Source organism: Amblyomma mixtum, chromosome 2 (genome assembly GCF_055824585.1).
Source record: "Amblyomma mixtum isolate Tamu chromosome 2, ASM5582458v1, whole genome shotgun sequence".
Taxonomy (NCBI): domain Eukaryota; kingdom Metazoa; phylum Arthropoda; class Arachnida; order Ixodida; family Ixodidae; genus Amblyomma; species Amblyomma mixtum.
In genome coordinates, this window is record NC_143013.1 from 123,893,899 (window position 1) to 123,901,627 (window position 7,729).

At 51.6% G+C, this 7,729-nt stretch overlaps 1 pseudogene; it reads right to left on the reverse strand.

Moving 5' to 3' along the window:
• Positions 1-3,605: 3,605 nt before the first annotated feature.
• LOC149360766 (uncharacterized) lies at positions 3,606-4,116 on the reverse strand (annotated as a pseudogene).
• Between the last annotated feature and the right edge of the window lie 3,613 nt (positions 4,117-7,729).

The window sequence follows — 7,729 nt, forward strand, 5'->3', positions numbered from 1 at the left end:
AAGAGGATGTTGATCGACTAAAATAATGTCGCAGAGGCTGTTCTCTTTCTGAAACCTGAGCAGGCGTAATCTGTTAGACACGAGGAAAGGTGTTTTTTCCTTGTAGCCGTAAGTTCAGCTGCCAGTAATTGTCTTCTTCTTGAGTCCAGTGTTCCTGGGCACGCCCACAATAGGTGGCGAAGATTGACCTGAGCGGCCGGAGTGGAACGTTTTAAGGCGAAAGCCTTTAATGCCTCATACTGTCGTTAGCAATCCGTGTCGGCAGCCGTGTCGGCATCCGTGTCGACAGCCGTGTCGACAGCCGTGTCGGCAGCCGCGTCGGTAGATGTGTCCGCGTTTTGACGGGTGTCCACCGAGATATGTGAGACAGCTACTGCGTAATGTTTCAGTTTCTTCATTACGGCCCCTCTTTCTTCCTTCACTGCCACTTCCTCCCTTCCTGTACGGTGCAGTTAAGGTGTCCACCGAGATGACTGAGAATTGCAGCGCCATTTCCTTTCCTCAAAAAGCGTTGCGTTAAAAGGGCAAGGCACCGCGCCGAACGGATGGTGGCGTTCCGTGGACTCCTGGCAGCGCTACAACACGCTGTCGCGTTCCACTCCTAAAGGTGAAGCTTAAGTGCCATTAATTAGCAGTCAATTAGTACTGAGTGAATAATCAGTAATTAGTCACTAATTAGTAATTTGTCATTACTTCGTCATCAATTATGTGTGACGTCATAAAGTGGTGACGTCAGCAGTGTCGGAAAACTCTTTCGCCTCTACGAACTTTAGACAGTCAAAGTGCCCCCTGAATTTTTTGCATATGTGCTCACTGTGTAATTGGTGTTCACTTCAAGGTTATTTGCATGGTCAGTGTGGTCAGCCCGCGATACGTTAGTGGTGTGGGAGAGTCCCAGCCTAGGGTCTCACACTACTCTGTCATTGTGGTCAGTCACATGATGGCCGCTTTGAACTGTCGGTGGAAGCGGTCGATCATCTCGTTGGCGCATGGGTGGCAGCTGATGGTCCTTGACTACTCGAACCCGATGCTCAGCCCGAGGAGCCTGAACAGATTCGATTCGAACTGTCGTCCTTGGTCGGTGGTGACGCGGCGAGGGGGCCCGAAGTGATCGATCCAGCCTGCGAAGAAGGCCGAGGCGACGTCTTCCGCTGTGATTCCCTCGAGGGGCCGTGCCTCAGGCCATTGAGTACACCGATCGATGGCGGTGAGGCAGTAGCGATAGGGTCCAGCGGGGGGAAAGGGCCCTATGATATCAATGTGGACGTGTTGAAACCGCCCAGAGGACTGGGGGAATGCTCTGAGCGGTACAGTGACATGCCTAGTGACTTTAGCGCGATAGCATTGAATGCAGGAGCGCGCCCAGGTGCGACAATCCGGCTGCATGGAGGGCCAGACATAGCGGTCAGCCACGAGGCGTGTAGAGGCGCGTATGCCAAGATGGCTGAGATTATGCTGCGGATTGAAGAGGCCACATGCGGGAGTTTGTCGCGGGTTGAGAGAAGGCGCAAGTCAGAGGTTTATGGTCGGTGTAGATAGTGCAGTGCTGTGCTTTGAGAATGCGGCGAAAGTGTTGAAATGCTGCATGCTTCGTATATTGCCAGAAATTCTCTGTAGTAAGCTGGCGAACTCGACGAGGCGGGGGTCGTAGTTTTTTTTGTGGGACTGGACGCAGAAGGCGTTGTTTTCCGAGCTTAGAGTTTCTTGGAGAAGAACGCCAAGGGATGCCAGGTGTTGTCTACGCGTTTCATAAGGACGGCGCCGAAGGCGAAGTTAGAAGCGTCCGTGAAGAGCCCTAAGAGAGCGTCTGGCACAGGGTTGGGAGAGAAGCGTTGTGGTGCAGAGAGCAGCTTTGAATTCTTTTAAATGTTGCGTTAAAGCCGGTGTACACGTTACGGGTTGGTTTCCTCGTAGACCAGCCAAGGCATCATGGAGGGGAGCCGGGTAGTCGGCTGCGTGTGGCAAGAAACGCCTGTAAAAGTTCAACATGAACAGGAAACGGCGAAGGACTTTAGCGGTTTTGAGTGGAGGGTAATTTTGCGCATCTGAGATGCGTTGAGGTAAAGGTCGAGTTCCCCCTGATGAAACTTCGTGGCCGAGGAATTTGACGACTGAAGCGCCGAGCGTGCTGTTTGGTACATTGACGAGTCGGCCGTGGTCATCGAGGCGTTGGAAAAATAGACAAAGGTGCGTGTGGTGTGCGTAGGCGTTACTGGAAAAAAATCAATATGTCGTCAAGATAGACGAAACAGAAGTCGACGCCTCGGACGACTTCGTCGATGAAACGTTGAAAGGTTTGTCCAGCGTCCCTCATTTCAAAGCTCATGAAGGGAAACTCGAACAAGCCGAAAGGGGTAATGATTGCGGTTTTCGGGACGTCGTCCGGGTTGGCGGGTATCTGCGTGTAGACCTTCACCAAGTCTAGCACGGAGAAAACTTGGCAGCCATAAATGCGATGGGCGAATCCTGTATGGTGTGAACGGGGCACCTGTCCGGAATTGTGCAGGCGTTGAGGGCACGGTAGTCCCCACAGGACCGCCAGCCTTCGGTCTTCTTCGGGACTAGGTGGAGTTTCGAGGCCCATGGGCCGTGGGATCGGCGGGCGATTTCCTCACGGAGCATAGCTTCGAACTCTGCTTTGGCTATGCGAATGCGGTACGGAGCAAGGCGACGGGCGCTGCAGAAAACCGGGGGACCTGGTGTGGTCCGGATGTGGTGCACATTGGTGGGCTGCACATCACGTGGCAACCCGCTAGGGCGCGTCAAACCGAGAAATTCGGCGAGTATGGTGTGCTACGTTGAATGATTTTTGACACCGAGTACTTTGTTGCTTGGCTGGTGGATAGTCGTCCGCGGCACTGGTGATGAATGTCCCGCTATCGCGTCGATGAAACGGTCGTGGCGGCTGTCCGAAACGAGGTTTTAGTGCACCAAAAAGTCTGAGCCGATGACTGCCGTGATGACGTCGGCGATGACAAAATTGCAATGAAGGCCACGGTGTAGGTTATTAAACTGGACGTGCAGGCGGAGCGAGCCGTAAGTTTTGATTGTGAACCGATTTGCCGCGCTGAGCTCGAAAGACGTAGCAGCTCGTGGGTAGCAGCAGATGTCGGCCCCGCTGTCGACAAGGAACCGCTGCTTTGTAATTTGGTCGGTGACGAAGACGCGTCGGCCTCCAGCTTGGCAGCTCGTAGTCGTGTCTACGAGCTGCCGTTGGCGTTTCCCTGATGTCCAGCCGAGCAGGGTGGTCGACGTTTTCGGGCTCTGTCGCCGAAGCGTCGATGGTAGTAGCACCGGTCGTCGCCACCAGGCTGCTGCGACGGGGTGGTGTTACGGTCACGGCTTTGCGGGTGGCGCGTAGGCAAGTTTCGGTCCAGGCGTCGTTGAAGAGAGCTGAGCTATCGAGTGATATTCTCGATGCGGCACACAAGCTCTGTGGTGTTCAGCGGTGCGGCGACAGCCTGGATGGCGGGCGGCAACTGCGTTATAGATACCTCGATGACGCGGTGAGCGATCTCGGTAAGTTGGTCGAGAGGTAGTGTAAGCTGAGCCTGCAGAATTGCCTGGACATGCGGTGGAAGTCGTTGAAGCCACATTGCTCGCAGTTAAGAATCCTGGACTTCCACGTTGCCCGCGAGAGTACGCATGTGGCGGAGGAGCTGCGAAGGCTTGCGTTCGGCAAGTTCTGCGGACTATTTGTCGCACCCTGTGGTCTTCCGAGAGTGACAGGCGGGGGATGTGTTCAGTCTTGAGCTAGTCGTAAAGGTTGACGGTTAGTTGGTTGCAAAGGATATCCCGGACCTCGTTGGCGTAGCGGGCTTCGAAGTGGGCGACGACATGATCGTAGCGGGTATGGTATTGCGTAACGTGTGCGAGGGAGAACAGTGCCTCGACTTGGGCAAACCACACCTCGGGTGAGTCGGCCCAAAATGGCGGAAGCTTGACAGCGACACGCCAGACGTCGCGCGGGGCAGCGTGCTGGATGCCGTCTGCCGGGGTTTTGATACCCTCGGCGGAGCCTTCGGGATGCTGCTGCATGCAAGCACTGAGTTGGCCGTGCCATTCTTGAAGCTGGGGTGGTATTCTGCCGGTGTCGCCTTTTGCGACATGTCGCATAAGGGCGTGGCCTAAAAAAGTGCGTACAGTTGCTCGAAGAAACGCAAAACGCCGCCGGCACTTTCGTCGGCGGTGCTTTCATTCAATCCGAGAAGCGACAATTTACCACTGCTGATTCACTAGCAGCAGTAGTTTTGTATTTTTGATAGCAAGAATATTTGCCTTCACATGACGTCTAATGTTCAAATAATACTTGCAAATTTAATATAAACTCGCTTTACTTCATTTAAGTCTATAAAACACCGCGAAAAGGCTCCAAATTTATTTTTGTTTCGTTCCGGACGGTTGTGCTAGGTGTCGGCTGCGTTTCGGGCAGTTGCAGACGGTAGCAGTGCAGCTGGAGGTACCATTAGGCTTGCGCGCTCCAGACTCGAGAGCGTATCTCGAAAACTAAGCTGAATTGCAGCTTAAACTTTATCGTCGAAGCAAGGTAATTCATAGCGAAAAGCAACAACACCAGTAATTGCCAGTAAACATGCCGACCGGAATCGCAAGGACTGCTGAATTGGCTGAAGCGGGCGGCTTTCGCTTGGAAGGACGCCGCCATGTTTTCACGCTAAGGGCTTAAAAGCCGCAACTACCGATTGCCTCCGTACGCTAACGCTATTCGCATGGCGAGTGGCAGTCCGGCTTAGCAGACGGTAGCCACAGTGCTGCTCTTCGACAGCCGGTAATGCCGCCGACAAGATTCGTCGGCCAAGGCAAACTGGTCGCGATGTCCGCGGAAACGCCACTCTTCTTCGCAACCCAAAAACCAGGAAAGGAGAGTGGGATCCATGGCTTCTAGTATCAATTTCGTAGCCCGTCGCCCGCGCGAATCGCTTCAGCGCATTCCGTTGTTCGACTAAGCGTAGTAAATTGGGGCGACGTCACGATGACGTAGCAGGAAGGCGGATCCGTGTCGTCACGCCGCCGTCACCGCGGCTGGAGCCAATCAGCGAAGAGCGAATGCGACATGTCGCAAAAGGCGACAGCGGAAGAATACCACCCCTGTTGCTCTTGCTCGTTCATCGCGGTGCGTTGTTGTGCGTTGTCGGGGCCACCAGATGTGGGATGTCGTTTCTGCTGAAGGACGGATCCCAACGCAAAAACGTAACAACTGTTTATTCGATTAGCGGTGGCGGCGGACGTGCGTACCAACGCTACGCTCGTCTCGGTTGCGGGAAGTAAAAGCCGCCCTTACCAGCCGGGAGCCGGTTTTTTTAGCCACCGTTGGCGACACATGCCTCAGGCAACGCAGCGTTGGCGCCTGTGGTTTATCGGTAACGCAGTCCAGCGTGTACCCGTGTTACGCTGAGCCGGATGATAACGAGGCGGAGGCTGCGCAGAAATATGCGCAGAGTGTGTCGCCACACTTCTATTATTTCATACAAGTGAGTTTCAAAATAAGTAGGAAAAACGCTCCATCAAAATGGCGAAAATATTTGCAAAAAGGGGAATGAAAGAATCGCAAAAAGGTAGTAGAAAACAATTGTTTAGCTAAATATCAGAAAACACCAAATTAGCATCAGAAAAAACAAATACTACAAGTCACGTTCTCAGAGTGGAAAGTTTTGCTTCGACAATGAATTTAATTATTGGTTTCGAACTTTTTTCAGTTCAGAAGGCAATGCATTAAAAAGAAATAATAATCAAAAGAGAAAAAGAGAGCAGCTTTTTTTGGCATATAAAAATACTCAGACAAGTGTTAGCTTCACCCAGCTGCGGTTTACTTGTTTTGTTCATTTCTTAGCTACATTTACCTGAAATGCCCTGTACACGGTGAAGGATTTGCACATCCTGTTCAATTCCCGCCAGCCTCACTGCATTCGTCATGCAGTGCATATGTCGAGGATTCCCGTTACGTACGGATATATTTCATATCCGCATATAACGGTTTCAGCTTCTTTTTGTAAGAAAAAATTACTTAGCTGCTCAGGGCTGCCAGCCCTCATAAGCTTGTTGGGCAACCCAATTGAGAGATGCGTGTACGTTTGAAGGGGCTCAGGAATTAGGATTGTGGAACGTTTGGTTTGGTTCTCTAGGACTGGCTTCCAAAACCGATTCAGCGAATGCGCGGTGCCGCAGTCCATCATTTCGACCACCTGAGGCTTTTTAACGTGCACTGAAATCGCACAGTTCACGGTCCTCTAGTATTTCACATCAGTCTAAATCAGAAAGATCGGGTTCGATCCGGCCACGGCAGTCGCATTCCAATGGAGGCGGAATGCTTAGAGGCCCATGTGCTCTGCGATGTCGGTTCACGGTAAAGAATTCTAGGTGGTCGAAGTTATCAACTGCGGCGTCCTTAATTGCCTGAGTCGCTTTAGCACGCTCATCTTATAAAACCAAACATGCCATAATCCTATATCTTGTATCTGTTCAGACGTGTAGAGTTGTAAGTAGGGAAGGATCTTCCGAAAAAGAATTCCCAGCAACCAACCAATGGGATCTTCACACGATATGAATACTTGGGCGGAAGAAGAGCTTAAAGATGCAGCCTATCCAATTATATAATCCAATTTCCTTTTTAATATTACGTTGATGCGGATAATGTGGCCGGTATGAATATAAAGACAAAGCCATGTAACGAAGCTAAGACACCTTAGCTAAGAAGCTAAGAAACACCTTAGCATGCTGTTGAACTGAAGCGGTAAAAGTAAGTACGCCGGACATGTAGGCACCAAATGAAGAGGTCGCTAATAAAGCGCAATGGATTGCTAAACAGAAGCTGCGTTGGGATTAACAACGACCTCTCAGCAATTTTTACTTCCGGCTCCTGCCTAGAAAAACGTACTTAAAACAGCTATTGCAAATTTCACCAGAGGCAAGCGTAGTGCTAATTAAACTAATGAAGTCGTTGAGCCCAAGAAGCAAATTTTTGCCGTCTTGAAATGGACGATTAGAAAGGCGCATTATCATTCTAAACGCGTCCATTAAAGGGACTCTGAGGAGAAATTGAAGTTGGCTTCTACCGGCAGAATACCAGCTCCTGATTACAAAAACGCCAATCATACTGACAACAAAGCTCTTGTAACGTAGAAAAGAGCAAGAACCAAAATACAGGTATCGCCGCCACAGGCCAAACTTGCAAGTACAAGCGTGATGACGTCATAGGACAAAGCATTGTTGCTAGAACCAATGGTTCTAGCAAGTCTAGGACCCGAGATGCAACAAATCACTGAGGCGCAGCCAATGCATGCGCAAATCTCCTTGACGTCGCCAGATGGCGCCACGTGCCCGGCAGCTACGCAAGCGCCTGCAGCATCGGGACCAATCAGCGCCTGCTCACCGGCGTTAGGGGGGCTCCCGGTATTCCGCTAGCGGTAACAAGGTACACGGTATGGTAAAGGTGTCTATTTGCGAGAACTTCGTTGACGACTTCGAGAACGAGATCCATCGTAACGCTGGCAAAACGCCAGTGCAAACGTAAGCGAAGCGACTGTAGCGACAGCCGCAATAGGCGATAGATGCCTTCAACGTTCGGCCGGCGGTAGCTTTCGTTTCGGCTGCTGCTAGGCCGCACTGCTGGCCGCCAGAAATCACGGAGTCTGCGTTACGTCATGTTCACGTCATGTGTCACGTCACTTAGTCCTGTGTCGTCATATGAGAATCCCAAGTTTGAATCAGAGCG